At 41.2% G+C, this 19974-nt stretch overlaps 1 protein-coding gene and 1 non-coding gene across 2 annotated transcripts in view; both read left to right on the top strand.

Moving 5' to 3' along the window:
• Nucleotides 1-19974, top strand: part of LOC133818657 (uncharacterized) — a 64452-nt gene that overhangs the window by 7716 nt on the left and 36762 nt on the right. The window lies entirely within an intron of this gene.
• LOC133820099 (small nucleolar RNA R71) lies at nt 13618-13724 on the top strand. Its single transcript, XR_009886533.1, has one exon. It is a non-coding gene; the product is annotated as a small nucleolar RNA R71 (small nucleolar RNA).

Raw genomic sequence — 19974 nt, forward strand, 5'->3', positions numbered from 1 at the left:
GCCCAATGGGCTTTGATTAATGTACGTTTCATATTTTAATCCTTTGTATTGGGCTCCCATCAGAGAAGCTAATGATATTTACGCCCTTATTGGGCCTGGGTTAGCTCGGCACAAGCCCAGTTTACTCATATGCCTATAAATACGAATAGTGGTGCACTGAGAAGGGATCCCCCAAATTTTTCTTATAAACAGTTACTCTGCTCAAACTTATAGAAAACTCCATTGTCAAAGGTTCTCTAAGCTCTAATACAACTGTCTCGTGGACTAAGGTTCATTAACGCCCTAACCACGTAAAAATCTTGTCTTTATTCCTCAAACCCTTTCTTCTAGGTTCTCTAATCTTCTATTATTCTAGTTTTCGAAAAACTCTCTAAATATTTCCATATTTAGATTTTTGTAGGCTTATTTTGTTACCCTATTATTTGCTGTAATTATGCTAGGATATTCGGTATTAACTACCAAATATCTTCTTATTCTCTGTACAGAGCCTATTTAAAGGCATAACTCTAATTCAATAAAATATAGAAGCATTATTTCCACATGGTACCAGAGCCTAAAAGCCTAGCCCTAAAGCTGCCATTGTTCTCTGTCTGTCTTGTTTTTTCAGCTTCTTTCTTCCCTCATGGCCACTGTAACCCATCCAAACACTCAAAATCCCATTGCCTTTGTCACTGATGACACCTCAGCCGATTCCATTATCAACAAAACCCCCTCTGATGTCTCTTCCACATCCTTTGATCACCAAAACTCTCCAAATTACCATACACAAGCTGAATGGTCAGAACTTTCTGCAATGGTCTCAATCCGTGAAGATGTACCTTCGAGGACGTGGACACTTGGGATATCTCACTGGTTTTATTCCTACTCCTCAGGCTGATGATCCCTCTTATGCTAAGTGGGAGTCCGAAAACTCTCTCATCATGGCCTGGCTTATCAACTCAATGAAAGTGGACATTGGTAAGACTTATTTATTCCATTCTACTGCTAAAGAAGTGTGGGACACTATTCAGGAGGCTTTCTCGGACTTGGAAAATTCTGCCCATGTTTTTGAACTCAAATCCCGACTTCAGGGTCAACGACAAAATTCCCTTACGGTAACACAATACTATGACATCCTTTATAATTTTTGGCAAGAAATAGATCTTTTTTATGTTCCTGAATTGAAATGTTTTGCTGATGCTTCTTCTATAAAATAATACTTGATCGAGAGAGACTTTTTGACTTTCTCCATGGCCTTAATCGAGACCTTGATGAGGTGCGTGGACGTCTCTTAGGCAAGAATCCTCTTCCCACCATCCGTGAGGTTTTTGCCAAGGTTCGAAGGGAGGAGAGCAGGAAGAGAGTCATGATGGGACCCCAAGTCGCTGCTGAAACTGATCAATCTGCTCTTGCTGCCCGACACATTAAGGATGGTGTTGACCCTCGTGGAAACTGACTTGAATGTCCATGGTGTTCCCACTGCAACAAGGTTGGTCATACCAAGGAAAAATATTGGCAAATCTATGGTAAACCAGCTGATTGGAAGCCTCGTCCCTCAAATCGTCCCAACTATGACAGTCAAGCCTTGGTTGTTGCTCCACTAGAGCTTTTTCCATTCACTCCAGCTTAGATTACTCAGCTCCATCAGCTTCTAAGCACTGCTCTTGCTGTCCCTGCAGTTGATCCTTCGTTCTCCTCCAATCCAGGTACTTCTGCTGCCTTCAATGTTCAAAATACTGCTTAGATTGTGGACTCGGGGGCCTCGGATCACATGACTGGTCAACCAAATCAGTTCACTACTTATACTCCTTGTCTCGGTACCCAAAAAATTAAAATTGCTGATGGTTCCCTTTCATCTGTGGCTGGTAAATGAACTATACAATTATCTCCTTCTCTTGTTCTATGAGATGTTCTCCATGGTCCTAATCTCTTTTGTAATCTTCTTTCTGTCTGTAAAATCACTCATGACCATCAGTGTTTTGCTTCTTTTTCACTGGTTTGTTGTACTTTTTAGGATGTGTCCTCGAGGAAGACGATTGGGAATGCGAAGGCATGTAATGGGCTGTATTACCTTGATCCGTTTCCTCCTGCTCAAGTTAGTAAAGCTTTTGTTTCTGGTTGTATTTCTTCTAGTGACAATGATATTATGAGGTGACATTATAGATTAGGCCACCCTAGTTTTTCATATTTAAAGTACATATTTCCTAAGTTGTTTTGAGATAAAAACTTGAGTTTATTTCAATGTGAAATTTGTCAATTGGCCAAACACGTGCTGCTTTTTATTCTATACCCTACAAATCCACCCAACCCTTTACTCTTATTCATAGTGATATATGGGGATCATCTCGAATAACAAATACTACAAATACTAGATTGTTTATTACTTTCATTGATAATACACGTGTTAGTTGGGTATTTCTCCTTAAAACTAAATCTGATGCTGCCATGACATTAAAATTTTTTCACTCAGATAAAAACTCAATTCAATGCAAATTTACAAGTCTTACACACAGATAATGGGACTGAATATTTTAATTTAATCTTGAGTGATTGTCTTTTATCTCATGGCATTGTGCATAAAAGCTCGTGTGCAGGCACACCTTAACAAAATGGGGTTGTTAAACGCAAAAATAGTCATCTTTTGGAAATTGCTAGAGCCCTAGTGTTTACAAATTTTGTCCCAAAACATTTATGGGGTGAGGCTATTCTTACAGCCGTATATCTCATCAATAGAATGCCCTCTCGAGTGTTAAAATATAACGCTCCTCTCTCAGTGCTTCTTAAAAAATATCCATATACACCACTTGTTTCCAATCTTCCCTTAAAAACGTTTGGATATATCTCTTATGTTCATGTTCTTGGTCCTAATCGTTCTAAGTTTGATCCCCGAGCTCTAAAATGTGTTTTTTTGGGATACTCTTCTACCAAAAAAGGTACAAGTGTTACCTCCCTTCTACTCGACGTATGTACGTCTTCTTAGATGTTACATTCAATGAAGAACAACCTTTTTATGCCAACTATTTACTTCAGGGAGAGATTGTAAGTGATGTTTCTAGTTGGGATACTTGTCTTCCTAAGACTACTCTTGAATTCTCTTCTGAGCAACAACCCCAGCCGTCACAACCTCAGTCGCCCAAAACTAAGGAACTCCTAGTTTACCCTCGGCGACCAAGAAATCATCAAGTAATACAGTCAACTACTACTTCAACATCTCATGACTTTGACTCACAGACCAATCCTGATGTAAGTAATTCTCCACTTGACCCTATTGAACCTGATATTTCTAATATTGAGTCTTCCAGTATGGTAGAACCTGAGTCTGAGTTACCAATTGCCAAAAGTAAAGGTGTTAGAAGTTGTACTCAACATCCAATGTCAAGATATGTCTGCTATAGTAGACTGAAAGTTTTATTTTTAGCAAAAGTCGAGCAAGTAGTGATTCCCAAGACTATTACCGAGGCTCTCACACAAGAAGACTAGAAGAAAGCTGTGTATGAGGAAATTGGGGCACTAGAAGCCAACATGTTGTGAATTTTCTAACGATTAAAATATGCGCAAGTATACACAATCGACAACAAGTAATACAGTGATAATGTATCAAAGTTCGTCTCCACAGGGACTTTTCAACTAAATTAATGTAAAATCAACCAAAAACAACTTATAAAATAGTAACCAAACAAAGGAAAGAGTGGGTAATTAACTCTGAAAATAATTTTAGACAAACAAAGGAATTAAACCAAAAATCAGAGATTAAAATGACAAAATACTGGGTGGTTTTCAGATATAAGAAAAATGGGTTCGGGTGATTAATTCCCCTCGGTTCGTTCCAGTTGTTACAGCAATGGGTTAGCAATTATGACAGTGTTAACAAATTTCGTAAAACCCAGCAAGTTTTTCCCAAAACGTGCAATCTAATGTCTATACTCCCCTTCTATACATTCCTGCATGAAACCAGATTATAAACATTCAATTAAGCATCAAATCTGACGTTATGCAAGGTAGCAAAACATTCCTATTCTACTACTCACAATCACCTAAAACTAGATGAATCTCTTGCATCAATTGAATGGGTTCAGCTAGACTTCCCTCTTCCAAGTTAGATCTAGCTTAGCACATGCTAAAAATGGCCAATAATTAACATTCAATAACAGTAAAGCACATTCAATTGAACAAAGACATAATCACTTAGCCATTGCATTTGTATATTGAGTTCACACTTGAGGGTTCATAATCACCCTAGCCCTTAAGAAATTAGTTCATAGTTGCAAACTTAAACATGAAAATAATACAGAAGTAATCCATGGAGTTTGCAGAAATTAGATGAAATTAATACAAAAAGAAAGAGATGGTGTAGGACGAATGAGTTGTGAGCTCAAATCCCCCTTATGGCATCAACCTTCTTTCTTCTCTTTTGGTCGTACTCTTCTCAAATCTTCTCCCTGAAACCTCCTCTGTACTTAGCCAGAAGTTCTCTCTCTTTCTAAAATGGTCCAAATCCCAGAATAATACGGCCCCTCCTTTAATTCTAGGGTACTTTCCTTTACCCTAATTGGACAATCCAGATCATTTGCCTACATGTACTTTGTCCCACATACTCAGCTGACTCAGTACTCAGTACACTTGCCACCTTTCTACTTCATTTAATCCAGCTGGAGCATTGTTTTCACGAAGTCCTTTTTCTCTAGCTTCAGTTTAATTGCTAAGACTGACTGCTACAGCATTGTTGAGTTAGCATCCTCCCCTTTTCAGCAACATTTCCCTTTGATTTACAGTTCCCTCAGCTCCTGTTTTGTAAGCTTCCCTTTCCTGATTAATACAACACAGAAATTTACATAAAAAACACTGAAAAATATGACAATGCAAACACAAGGTCCCTAGCTACACAGACACACTAAATTGAACACAATTACAAGAAATAAAAACTCATTACTCTTTTGTTTGGTTCAAAAATTAAGTTTAAAGATGTGAAAATAACTCTAAATCCTAGAGTTATCAACACCCCAAACTTAGCCTATTGCTCGTCCTCGAGTAATGATGACACAAAAATAAACACAATAAACAAAATAAAATACACAACTTAACAGATGAGAGATCCAAAAGATTCAAAATGGCCTAGTGAACATGTTGCTCTCAGAAAAATGGAATTAAGTGGAATAGCGAAGTGTTTCTGCCTTAACCGTATATGCTGCCCTTCTCAAATTTAGCTCACTGGATATCACTAATATCTCCCCAAAGTCACCTAATCAATAGTGTATACAAGTGCATCCCACCTAACCTTGAATTTCTCTACAACTACCCTTTGATTTTTTCATTCATTATAGCTCCATAAGTTGAATTAGTGCACTCCTCTCCACTAATGTAGTCTAAACTTATCCCCTCAATCAATAGGACTTTACTAAGCTTGTAATGTAAGGCTTGGGCTAGGGTATGGTAAAGGATGTCTTTTACTAGCTTAAACCTAACCACCTCACTTGTCAAAAACCGAGCCTCTCCCTCATGATTTATCTCTCTTGAATTACTTCCCTAAACGTTTTCTACTCACAAAGACATGTTGTTGTAATATAATTCTCTTGCTATTTTTATTTTTATCTCTTTTTTTTTCTTTCTTTTTCTTTTTCTCTCTTTTTTTTTTTTTTTTTTGATATTTCATTTACTGTATATTTTGTTTTTATTTATTTATTTATTTTTTTTTTGACTAAACATATTCAAAACAAGAAAGATAACACTATAATACAATTATATGATAGATAGCAAGAGAATATGCTTGATAGTATATAATGGTACGCCTTGTGAGCTAATTCCCCACCCCAAACTTACAACCCAACATTGTCCCCAATGTGGCTAAAATGGTAATCATGAATTAGCTCGCCACAAGCTACACTCACCACACTCACCCCAAACTTAGCATGAAAATCAATTTCTGACAAGTGAGAGCAATTAAGTTGGGACATGTATGGAAAGTGTATTGTAGGGGTAATGGGTATGCATGATCGGGTTGAACACAAAAATAGGCTAATTGGCTCAAAAATTGGGTGACTAAGGGAAAATATTCGTATAAGGGAGGCTAGAAAGGCTCAAGCGTCCAAAGATGGCCTAAATCATTTCTAAGGGATAAGTCTAGCTAGGATTTCGCCTCAAGGAAATGCACTAACCAATTCTAGATGCTAATATTACATATGCAGCAGTCATTTGAAAAATTCAAAGTATGGTGGGAAAACAAAAGTATAAAACTATTGAGGAGAGACTAAAAGGAAACATCCATGATATCCAGCAACTTAACAAGCAGAGGCAACATATAAAACCAGGCAGCAACATGCATGGAATGAATGGAAAGTATCATCATCGAGCAGAACACTAGGCCAAAGGAATATATTTTAAATCTCTCAATGACACACTAAAACACACAAACAACAACAAGACAACACAGAAACATAAATCTAACAACAAAACCTACACAGAACATAAAACTAAAACAACATAACACAGAACAAAAACTGAAAAAAAAAAAAAAAAAAAAAAAAATAGTTAATAGGAAAGGGAACCCCCTCTACTCGGAGTCCTCATCGGGGGCTTTCGGATTGGGAGCAGGGGCTGAGTATTCCGCCCATGGGTCGAGGAGCTGCTGCGGGAACTGCGGGAACTGTGGAACCATCCTGGGAGTTAGCTTTTTGAATGTACGCTCCACAACGCCGTCTCTTTGCTGCTCGTACTGCCAAAATGCTTGCATTCTGTCACATAGCTCGCTCTGCCGATGATGCATTTGGTGCTGCATCATCTCGTACTGAGTAAACCGCTCCATGAGGGCACTGTCGACAGGGGCAGCAGGGTCATGCACTGAGGAGGAGGCAGAGGCACGATGAGTCCTCGAAGCTCGAGCCGGGCCAAAACTCACTGCTGCTCTAGGATGCAACAGCCCCTCTTCGGGCCATACCGGGACTCCAGCATCGCGACATAAGGCAGTAATAGTGGCTGGTAAAAACAGCTTCCCTTTGCCCCGCTGCGCGCACTCAAAAATTTCCCGTGCTAGGACTGTGCCAACATCCACTGGCAACCCCTTCCGAAGGCAGTATAACATGAAAGCTCGGGCTTTGCTAACAGTGGAATCGTGCGAAGTTGGGCATAAAGTGGTCTGCACAAAGGAATAGAGACACTTCAGCTCGTGCTCTAAATCCGTCCGCCTAAGCCGCAGGTTGTCCTGTTCATCGACATCCCAGACATCACCTGGAGCGACATTTTCCATTACTTCAACCAACTCATCCCCCCGAATCTCTCCTCTGTTCTTGGAGAACACACACTGCCCTGTCTCGAGCCCAAACAGGTTATTAATTGCCTCTGCAGTGAATGAGACTGGCACTTCACGCACTATGACAATGGTGGGCCATTCTTGAGATAAGAAATTCGCGTAGAACTCGCGAACAACTTCGGTGATAGCTGGCTCCGGTGTCATAACAACTTTAGCCCAACCCCTGTCAGCAATTGTTTCCTGTAACCATTCGGGTAACTCTTGAAGGCCCTCTGAATCTGCCACAAGGCCCCGCTCCACGTACAACTCACGATGAACAACCTGATTGTTGTACTTTGCCTCTGCAGTTGGGCAATAGAACTTGGCCACTTCAGTAAACTGCCTCCTCTTGCCTTTCTCTCTGTTAGCAACTGATTTAATTCTCGGCATTTGTGGATGGTGAAAGAAAATAGCTTCGGCTGGGTTGAGGGGCACGCAATTGGTTCGGGCAGAGGGCTTGATATTGCTGGGTTGAGGGCACCCAATGTTGGGTTGATGATTGATTTCTGGGTAATGTTGGAAATGAATGGTTGTGTATGGTAGTTAGGCTGAGAATGGTTCGTATGTTGGGACGAGTAAACAAGGGAAAACGACTTACTGAGTGGTGGAGATCGATTTAGTACGGCAAGAGGCTCGGGTGTACGTCACTGGGCAGAGGCGGCGTACGACTGGGATCTTGCGGCTGTGAATGCGTGTGGTGTTTTCGCAGCAGCTGGCTCGGTCTGCCTGGTTTGCCGGAAGTGGCCGTGTGAGTGGTCGGGTTGTGGGGGATGTATGGGCGGTGACTGTTGATGTGAGGTGGTTCGTGGTCTGGGTCGGGTTGAGGACGGTGGATATGGCAAGTGGGTCGAGGGATGTGGTGGTTCGGGTTGATGCGACGGAGCTGGATGTGGAGAGGGGCGGCTGCTGTTTTTGGTGCCAAGGGAAGAAGATGCAGAAGGGTATGGTGAAATGTAGTGGGCCACGGCGTATGTCAGGGTCAAAGTGGACCAGGGGCCCAGTTGACTTATCCAAGCCAGCCCAAAAACCCAATTCTTTGGTCTGGCCGAATTGAAAATGTATGGGGCCCTTTTTGACTTGACTAATTACTTCCAAAAAAAAAAACAAAATTTCCAAATGGACCTCTTTTTGTCTTGATTCTTTAATTCATTGACTTCCACGGGCCATTCCCAAAATTGCAAGAAGAGAAAAAAGGCTTAGGTAAATGGTCCCACTAATTCTTTAAATAAGCCCACTGATTGACTACTTATCTCCCAATCATTGGCTCACTTAAAATGTCTCTGTCTTTTCGATCACGTGCCCTTTAATTCACACAGCCCCAAGTACCCCAGCTTCGAGCCCGAGACTTCTCGCTTTTGAACCCAGCTTTGACAAATTGCTGCCCAGCAATTGCTAAACGAATTGCTATAGCAACTGGGCAATACTTCTACACCCCAAACTTAATATCTTTCCCAGATTCCAAATTTTCCAGATCCTGACTTCCTTCCAGAATTTAACTTTATTTATTTACAACTGTCTCTTTCACTCATGGGTTGCCCAAATGTGCTACAAGAAATACATGGCAACCCATAGCCTATCTCCTTCAAACATCCTTCAGATTGACGGAGGTCTTTTCTCTGTCAACCTCCCCACCAAAATAATGCTTCAGCCGCTGTCCGTTAACTGTGAACTCCCTCCCAGACTGATCTTCGCGAATTAAAACAGCTCCAAAGGGGTAGACTTTAGTCACTGTGAAGGGGCCCGACCAACGGGATTTTAGCTTGCCAGGAAACAGTTTCAACCTGGAATTAAACAACAAAACCTTCTGGTTCTTTTCAAACACCCGCTCCTTAATTCTTTGATCATGCCACCTCTTTGTTTTCTCTTTATATAGCTTGGCGTTTTCATAAGCAAACAGCCGCATCTCATCTAATTCATTCAGTTGCAACTTTCGTGCTTCTCCAGCCACTACAAGATCCAAATTTAACTTCTTCAACGCCCAAAACGCCTTATGCTCTAGTTCTACAGGAAGATGACATGCCTTCCCATAAACTAGGCGATAAGGGGACATGTCTAGTGGAGTTTTATAAGCTGTCCGGTAAGCCCAAAGTGCATCGTCTAGGCGCTGGGACCAATCCTTTCTGCTTGGATTTACAACTTTCTCCAAAATGCCTTTAATTTCTCGATTCGATATTTCAGCTTGCCCGTTGGTCTGTGGGTGATAGGCAGTGGCAATTTTATGTTTAACACTGTACTTTGCCAAGAGGGCAGCCAAGACTTTGTTCACGAAGTGTGTTCCCTCATCGCTAATCAAGGCTCTAGGTGTCCCAAACCTTGTAAACACATGTTTATGAAGGAACTTCATAACCACTCTAGCATCATTTGTCGGACTAGCAATTGCCTCTACCCATTTCGATACATAATCCACCGCCACTAGAATGTAGAGATTCCCAAAAGATTGCGGGAAGGGACCCATAAAGTCGATACCCCACACGTCAAACAATTCCACCTCCAAAATGCAATTAAGAGGCATTTCATTCCTAGCGGAGATATTGCCCACTCGCTGGCAGCGATCACAATGTTGAACAAAATTATGGGCATCCTTGAAAATAGAAGGCCAATAGTATCCTGACTGAATTATTTTGGCAGCAGTTCGTTGCCCACCAAAATGACCACCATAAGGGGCTGAATGGCAGCTCTCTAAAATGCTGGAAACTTCACTTCCTGGGACACATCTTCGCATTATTCGATCTGGGCACTGTTTATATAAGTAAGGTTCATCCCAACAATAGAATCTGACATCATGTAGGAACTTTTTGAGCTGCTGTTTGGTAAAATCTGGTGGATACACGCCCCCAACTAAAAAGTTCACGATATCCGCATACCATGGTACTTCCTCTTGTTCCACAGCCAGCAATTGCTCATCAGGAAAAGTGTCTTGAATCTGCAATTTTTCCTCTGAATTGCTGCTGTAAGTGCTTGATTCCAGCCTTGATAAATGGTCCGCTACTTGATTTTCAGTGCCTTTCCTATCTTGGATTTCTAAATCGAATTCTTGCAGCAAGAGAACCCAACGTATGAGCCTCGGTTTAGAATCCTTTTTGGCTATCAAATACTTGATAGCGGAGTGGTCCGTGTACACAATAACTTTAGTCCCCACAAGATAGGAGCGAAATTTTTCAAAGGCAAAGATCACGGCCAGCAGCTCTTTTTCTGTTGTAGTGTAATTAATCTGGGCATCCACCAATGTTTTGCTTGCATAGTAAATAGAATGAAAAATTTTGTTCTTCCGCTGCCCAAGAACAGCCCCAATAGCGAAGTCGCTAGCATCGCACATAAGTTCAAAAGGTAGAGACCAGTCAGGAGCTGTGATCACTGGTGCTGTAACAAGGGCTGACTTCAATCTCAGAAATGCCTCTTGACATTCATCAGTAAAATCAAAAGGCCTATTTTGTTCCAGCAAGCTGCATAAAGGTTTGGACACCTTCGAAAAATCCTTGATAAAACGCCTGTAAAAGCCAGCATGACCGAGGAAACTTCTAATGCCTTTTACTGTGGTAGGGGCTGGTAGTTTCTCAATAACTTCCAGTTTAGCCTTGTCAACCTCTATCCCCTTGCTAGACACTTTATGCCCCAACACAATGCCTTCTTGCACCATGAAATGGCATTTTTCCCAGTTCAACACTAGATGAGTTTCTTCACACCTCTTTAAGACTTTTTCTAAATTCTCCAAGCAACCTTCAAATGAATCCCCATAGACGGAGAAATCGTCCATGAATATCTCCAAAATACTCTCAGCCATATCTGAAAAAATCGCCATCATGCACCGCTGAAATGTGGTCGGTGCATTGCACAAACCGAAAGGCATTCTTCTAAAAGCGAATGTGCCGTATGGACAGGTGAAAGTGGTCTTCTCTTGGTCCTCCGGCGCTATAGAAATTTGATTATACCCAGAATATCCGTCAAGAAAACAGAAGAACTCCTTTCCCGCCAAGCGGTCCAACATTTGGTCGATGAAGGGCAAAGGGAAATGATCCTTTCTAGTGGTCTTGTTGAGTTTTCTGTAATCCATGCAAACCCGCCATCCGGTGACTGTACGAGTGGGAATAAGCTCATTGTTATCATTAGTAACTACTGTAACGCCCCCTTTCTTCGGAACACATTGGACAGGACTCACCCACTTGCTGTCAGAAATTGGATAAATAATCCCATAGTCAAGCCACTTAATGACCTCTTTTCGAACTACATCTTTCATTACTGGATTCAAACGCCTTTGCTGCTCCACAGAACTAGTACAATCAGATTCCAGCAAGATTTTATGCATACAAAGCGCTGGACTAATCCCTTGAATATCAGCCATTGTCCATCCAATCGCCCTTTTATGCTGCTTCAGCAGTTTCAGCAATGCCTCTTCAGCAACAGACTCCAGACAGCTAGATATTATCACAGGTAAAGTATCATTGTCGCCCAAGTACACATACTTTAAATGACTTGGCAGTGGCTTTAACTCCAGCTGGGGTGGTTCTTCAACAGATGGTTTAGGGGCCTGAAAGTGCTTTTCTGGCAGATTTAGAGTTTCAAACACCTTACTAAATTTCTTGGTTGGTTGGCAAGAATCTACCCATGTAAGCATCTCTTCATCTTCACTGCTATACTCCTCCTCATCTCCAAAAATCTGGGTTCCCATAGCAGCTTTTTCCACCCTTTTATTGAACTTCTCAGCTACCAAAGTATCAACAACGTCAACTCTAGAGCATTCTTCCACTTCATCCTGGAATTTCATAGCTTTAAACACACTAAAGGTGATTTGTTGGTCATTCACCCTCATGGTAAGTTCACCATTTTGCACGTCAATAAGAGTACGCCCTGTAGCAAGGAAAGGCCTACCCAAGATTATAGGCACCTCTCTATCCGCTTCATAGTCTAAAATGATGAAATCCGCCGGAAATATAAATTTATCCACTTGAACTAACACATCTTCAATCTTGCCCTCGGGATGAGCCATAGATCTGTCCGCAAGCTGTAATGTAACGGTAGTGGGTCGTGCTTCACCAATACCCAACTTTTTGAAGATTGACATAGGCATAAGGTTGATGCTAGCGCCCAAATCGCATAATGCTCTTCCAACATCTCTACCTCCAATAGAACACGGAATCGTGAAACTGCCAGGATCTTTTAACTTAGGAGGGATCTTGCTTTTCAACATCGCGCTACATCCTTCTGTGAGAGCCACAGTTTCAAACTCCCCCAATCGCCTTTTCTTTGTCAAAATATCCTTTAAGAACTTGACATAATTCGGCATTTGCTCCAATGCTTCGACCAAGGGGATATTAATGTGCAACTGTTTCAGTACATCCAAAAACTTTCTGAACTGACCATCCTGTTGTTGTTTGCGAAATCGCTGCGGAAATGGAAGGGGCGGTTTAGGACCAGAATTTACTGGAGCAGTTTGTTGACCCCTTGCTGTAGCAACTGGGCCAGTTTCAGCAATTTCCTGGGCAGTTTTGTTACTTGTTTCTCCTTCACTTTGGATTGAAGTGGGCTCTCCACTACCCTGTATTTCCTCAGAATTTCCCAGATTTTTACCATTCCGCAGCTGAATAGCTTTACAGTGTTCTTTCCCATCTCTCCTTGGATTTTCTGTATCACTAGGCAAAGATCCTTGCGGCCTAGTTTTCATTTCATTGGCTAGCTGGCCGAGCTGCATCTCAAGATTACGAAGAGAAGCTGCTTGGCTCTGTATTACTGCATCATTCTTAGCCATATACTCCCTCATTAGATTCTCCAAAGAGTTCGGCTGGGAGTTTTGAACATGTTGTGAAGGTCTTGGCTGCTGTGAAAAACCTGGTGGATATGCTTGTCTTCCTTGTGCTGGTGCTGTGCTTGAACTTGCTCCTTGACCCCCCCATGACAGATTAGGATGATTCTTCCATGCTGGATTGTAAGTGTTCGAATATGGGTTGTTGTTGCGGTTGAAATTCTGATTTCCCACATAACAAACTGAGGCTGGATTTGAAGGGCAATTCTCAAAAGTATGCCCGTCCCCACAGTACACGCATGACACTTCTGCACTTTGAATGGCAGCAGCTGGCTGAATACTTCCTCCCAAACTCATATTCTTCAAGATGTTGGTCATTGAGGCCATTTGAGCTGTTAGAGCCGTTAGTGCATCTACTTCAAGAACTCCCGCCACCTTCCTACTTGTAGGAGCTCTAGTGTTTGACCATTGATAGTTATTACTTGCGATCCTTTCCAAAATCTCAAATGCTTCGTTGTAAGACTTGGAAAGAATGGCTCCATTGGCTGAAGCGTCCAATACCATTCTAGAAGCTGCATTGAGGCCATTATAGAAGGTCTCCATCTGTATACAGTGTGGGATACCGTGGTGTGGACATTTTCTTAAAAGCTCTTTGAATCTTTCCCACGCGTCACTAGTGGACTCATCTTCCAGCTGCTGAAATGACATAATCTCACTTCTAAACTTTGCATTTCTGGTGGGAGGGAAATATTTGCGCAGAAACTTTTCAGCAAGATCATTCCAATTTGTGACGGAATCAGGAGGCAAAGTGTTGAGCCATGATCTAGCTCGGTCTCTTAATGAGAATGGAAATAGCTTCAGCCTTAATGCTTCTTCACTCACTCCTTGAAGCTTAAAAGAATCGCTCACCTCCAAGAATGAACGAAGGTGAAGGTGAGGATCCTCCGTTGGAATCCCGCTGAACTGCCCCACGGTTTGGAGCATTTGAAACATGACCGGCTTGAGCTCGAATTGAGCTGCTTGTATTTCCGGCCTCACAATGCCTGGATTTAACTCATTAAACATGGGGGCAGCGTATTCCCGTATTGCTCTGGCTCTGTCATCCGCCGAAACAATGGGATTAGTAACTTGCTGGCCATCCCCCTCATCTTCAACACGTTCAGCCATAGTGCCTCGACTTTTAGCCTTTTGATCTTTTCTCCTTTTTCTGAAAGTGCGTTCGATCTCGGGGTCAATAGGAGCAAGTTCACTGTCCTCTTGCTGGTTCATACACTGTAGGTACCTGAGATTTCACAACCCGAACCAACAAGGTTAAAAACAATGAAAATAAATTGTCAAATAGTTGATAAAACAGAATTTAATTTTAAAGTCCCCGGCAACGGCGCCAAAAACTTGTTGTGAATTTTCTAACGATTAAAATATGCGCAAGTATACACAATCGACAACAAGTAATACAGTGATAATGTATCAAAGTTCGTCTCCACAGGGACTTTTCAACTAAATTAATGTAAAATCAACCAAAAACAACTTATAAAATAGTAACCAAACAAAGGAAAGAGTGGGTAATTAACTCTGAAAATAATTTTAGACAAACAAAGGAATTAAACCAAAAATCAGAGATTAAAATGACAAAATACTGGGTGGTTTTCAGATATAAGAAAAATGGGTTCGGGTGATTAATTCCCCTCGGTTCGTTCCAGTTGTTACAGCAATGGGTTAGCAATTATGACAGTGTTAACAAATTTCGTAAAACCCAGCAAGTTTTTCCCAAAACGTGCAATCTAATGTCTATACTCCCCTTCTATACATTCCTGCATGAAACCAGATTATAAACATTCAATTAAGCATCAAATCTGACGTTATGCAAGGTAGCAAAACATTCCTATTCTACTACTCACAATCACCTAAAACTAGATGAATCTCTTGCATCAATTGAATGGGTTCAGCTAGACTTCCCTCTTCCAAGTTAGATCTAGCTTAGCACATGCTAAAAATGGCCAATAATTAACATTCAATAACAGTAAAGCACATTCAATTGAACAAAGACATAATCACTTAGCCATTGCATTTGTATATTGAGTTCACACTTGAGGGTTCATAATCACCCTAGCCCTTAAGAAATTAGTTCATAGTTGCAAACTTAAACATGAAAATAATACAGAAGTAATCCATGGAGTTTGCAGAAATTAGATGAAATTAATACAAAAAGAAAGAGATGGTGTAGGACGAATGAGTTGTGAGCTCAAATCCCCCTTATGGCATCAGCCTTCTTTCTTCTCTTTTGGTCGTACTCTTCTCAAATCTTCTCCCTGAAACCTCCTCTGTACTTAGCCAGAAGTTCTCTCTCTTTCTAAAATGGTCCAAATCCCAGAATAATACGGCCCCTCCTTTAATTCTAGGGTACTTTCCTTTACCCTAATTGGACAATCCAGATCATTTGCCTACATGTACTTTGTCCCACATACTCAGCTGACTCAGTACTCAGTACACTTGCCACCTTTCTACTTCATTTAATCCAGCTGGAGCATTGTTTTCACGAAGTCCTTTTTCTCTAGCTTCAGTTTAATTGCTAAGACTGACTGCTACAGCATTGTTGAGTTAGCATCCTCCCCTTTTCAGCAACATTTCCCTTTGATTTACAGTTCCCTCAGCTCCTGTTTTGTAAGCTTCCCTTTCCTGATTAATACAACACAGAAATTTACATAAAAAACACTGAAAAATATGACAATGCAAACACAAGGTCCCTAGCTACACAGACACACTAAATTGAACACAATTACAAGAAATAAAAACTCATTACTCTTTTGTTTGGTTCAAAAATTAAGTTTAAAGATGTGAAAATAACTCTAAATCCTAGAGTTATCACAACACAACATGGAAAATAATCAAACGGCCTTGAGACAAATATGTGGTGGGGTGTAAGTGGGTCTTTACAGTCAAACACAAGGCAGATGGAACTATAGACCGGTACAAAGCAAGACTTGTTACAAAAGGGTTCACTCAGACATATGGGGTGGACTATAATGAGATATTTGCTCCGGTTGCCAAGTTAAATACAGTAAGGGTATTATTATCTGTTGCTGCCAATCTTGATTGGCCCTTACAACTTGACATTAAAAACGTTTTTCTCAATGGATATTTGGAAGAAGAGGTTTTCATGAAGATTCCTTTAGGGTTCGAAGGAAGATATAGAACAGAGAATGTCTGTCACTTGAAAAAGTTACTCTATAGCCTAAAGTAATCTCCAAGGGTGTGGTTTGAAAGATTTTATCAGGTGATAAGAAAGCATGGATATAAACATAAACAGGCTCAGTCAGATCATACCCTATTTTTCAAGCACACACAAGAGGGGAAGGTAACTATCCTCATTGTCTGTTGATGACATGATAATATCAGGTGATGATTATAAAGAGCAAGGAAGACTCGAGGGAGTGCTAGCCCAGGAATTTGAAGTTAAAGATCTTGGGCCAATGAAGTACTTTCTTGGAATGGAGGTTACAAGAACAAAACAAGGTATTTTGGTATCTCAGAGAACATATTCTGTATCTTGTCAAAGAAAGTGGAACGAGTGGCGGTAAACCAGATGCAACATCGATTGAACCAAGAGGCAAGTGCAAAAAGGAAAAATGGAAGACAGTCGACAAAGGTATGTATCAGCGACTAGTGGGCAAATTGATATATCTCACACAAGACCTGATATTGCATTTGCTGTAAGCTTGGTTAATCAATACATGCACAATCCTTTAGAAGAACACTTGGAAACTGTGTATAGAGTCTTGCGCTATCTAAAGAAAACACTAGGGACTGGGTTATTGTTTAAGAAAAATGAAGAGCGAGGTGTTGAAGCCTTCACAGATGCGAATTGGGCAGGATCAGTTGAGGATAGAAGATCAACAACTGGTTATTGCACTAAAGTTTGGGAGAACTTGGTTACTTGAAGGAGTAAGAAGCAACTAGTGGTAGCTCGAAGTAGTGCTGAAGCAGAATTTAGAGCTCTTGCTCAAGGAGTATGTGAATTAATCTGGATTAAACGCATACTCGAAGAACTAAAACTTCAAAGGACTGCTCCGTTGAAGTTGTATAGTGACAGTAAATCGGCCATTAGCATCGCACATAATCTAGTTCATCACGACAGAACTAAACATGTTGAAGTGGAGAGACACTTTATCAAAGAAAAAATTGATGAAAAAGAATTGTGTTGTCTACATTCCCAGCAAGCATCAACAGGCAGATGTACTGACTAAGGGTTTGTCTAAAGAAAGTTTCAATGAGTTAGTGTGCAAGCTAGGCATGTGGAATCTCTATGCACCAGCTTGAGGGAGGGTGTAGGAAATATTATTTGGTATCAATTTTAGAATGGGAAACCTAGATGTATATTTTGTATAGTTTCTATATTTAGATTCTTGTAGGCTTATTTTGTTACCTTATTCTTTGCTGTAATTATGCTAGGATATTCGGTATTAACTACCAAATATCTTCTCATTCTCAATACAGTGCCTATTTAAAGGCATAACTCTAATTCAATAAAATACAGAAGCATTAAGTCCACAGTATTGTACCAAAATTCAGCCCACGGTAACCATGTTACCCATTGCTTAGGCTTTGTGTTGACAAAACATCTCAAATATGTCTCCAAATATCTGTTAACAACATGATTCATAATTCATAGTGGCCCTCCAATGTCGAGCTGTACACCAAAATATTGTCAACGAAAACTAAGAGAAATTTGCGTAGGTAGTCTCGGAGTACCTTGTTCATGAGTGCTTGAAAGGTGGCAGGGGCATTTGTAAGATCGAATGACATGATTAATAATTCGTAGTGGCCGGAAAGCAGTCTTCTCAACATCATTAGCACAAACTCGAGTTTGGTGATACCTCGAATTGAGATCTAACTAGGAGAATACCGTAGCTCCATGCAACTCATCCAATAATTCATCTGTGACTGGAATTGGAAACTTATCAACCACCGTTACTCGGTTCAATGCCCTTTAATCAACACAAAATCGCCAACTCCCATCCTTTTTTTTCACCAAAAGAACTGGACTTGAAAAAGGGACTGGTACTTGGCTGCACAATCCCAGCCTGTAGCATCTTAGCCATGAGCCTCTCAATTTCGTTCTTTTGCGCTTGCACATAACGATACAACCTCAACTAATCAGACCAACTCCTTTCTGCAAATAAATCGCCTGCTCCCTTGTCCGTGTTGGTGGTAATCCCTGTGGCATGTGGAAGATAAAGGTGGCGGCACGAGGCTAGTGCTTGGCTCCGTTTCTACAGAAATTGCCCCAAATTCGACCCAAAATCCTTCCCCCTTCTGCTGAACTGTGTGAATCATAGCCCCTTAACGAGATTTGTGATTTGCAAATGCTAGGATCACCCCGTAGAGTCACCCACGAACCTCCTACTTTGAACTTCATTACCATTGTGTGCCAGTTAACTTGCATATTCCCAAGTGTCTCCAACTACTTAATCCCCAAGATTACATCTGCTCCTCCGAATTCCGGGGGTAAGAAATCAGTGACCATCCGAAGTGTGCTCAAATCAAGCTCCACGGAGCTACAAATCCCATCAGTGCGCACTTTGCCTCCTGTCCCCAACAGAACTCTGTTGCAAAAAGTTGCTATAATTGGTGTGTTGGTTTCCGAGACGATGTCCATGGAAATGAAATTATGTGTCGCCCCATTGTCGATGAGTTCAGTGATCGGTTGTTGCCCAATTTTACCCGCCAACTTCATTGTATTTGTTGAATCTGGCGTGGGTGGTGGTGACTCCTATGGACTACCTTCTTCATCCATGACTAAAATCATCTATAGCTGCTTCTGCTCACATTCATGCCCTCGATGCCATTTCTTTTCACATTTAAAGCATACTCCCCTAGCCATATGGTCTTGGTACTCGGCCTCTGAAATATGTTTCATCGGCGGAGCCTTGAGAGCCGCTGCCTTATCAGTCACCGATTGGATTGGGGCCGTAGATGCCGATGATGAGAAGCTATGGGTTGAGGAGAAGTTATGGGTCGACGACGTTTGCTGGACCACGAAGAGAAAGACGAACGTGATGGGATAATTGGGTTCAAAGACAGTTTTGTGTTTATCATACGAGTTGTTTGGGTCGAGCCTCCCAACATCTGGTGGCCCTTTTTTGTTCGTTGGGCCATGTCCATGACTTGAGCTAAGCCCAGGGGCTTCAAAATGTGAATAGCACCTTGACAAAATTGCCCTCAACGTTATGCTCGGGCACATCCGGTTGCTGAGAAGCTAGTGCCTCCCAATGAATTCCACATTCCTTCACGGTTCTTTGGCCATTAACATTAAAAATGTGCGTTTGGTCAAGAGGAGCTTGAGTATTTAGGCCATGTTTTCCTCAAAGGGTGTTGCAGCCGACCCTAAGAAAACCCCTGCTATGGTGGGGTGGTTGGTTACTACAAACTTGAAAGAGTTTAGGTGATTTTTTGAACTCATAGTCAACCATCAAAAATTGGTCAAGAATTATGGTTATACCACCACAACTCTTACTGATGAATTCAAAATTTTGGATGGAATGAGCCAGCCAACCATGCATTTGATGATTTGAAGATTGCTATGTCCATGGTTCTTGTCTTTATCTTTACCCAATTCCCACCCTTTGTATTGAAATGGATGCTTTGAGTGTAGAAATTGGAGCGGTAGTTGTGCAAAATCAGCAATCTATATTACAGTTCAGCCAATGAGCAAGGACGAAGTTCAGTCTATGAACTAGAGTTAATGGTCATGCCATGGTCTTTGCCATTAAAAAATGGTGTCCTTATCTACTAGGATGCAAATTTGTTGTCCTTACTGATCGATGAAGTTTAAGATACTTGAGCAATGAATGTTCGCCGAAGAACAACAAAAGTGGATTTCTAAATTGCTGAGATATAATTTTGAGATTGAATAGAAACTGGGAATTGAGAACAAGGTTGCTGATGCTCTATCAAGAAAAGAGAAGTGTGAATTGGC

Source organism: Humulus lupulus, chromosome 2 (genome assembly GCF_963169125.1).
Source record: "Humulus lupulus chromosome 2, drHumLupu1.1, whole genome shotgun sequence".
Lineage (NCBI taxonomy): Eukaryota > Viridiplantae > Streptophyta > Magnoliopsida > Rosales > Cannabaceae > Humulus > Humulus lupulus.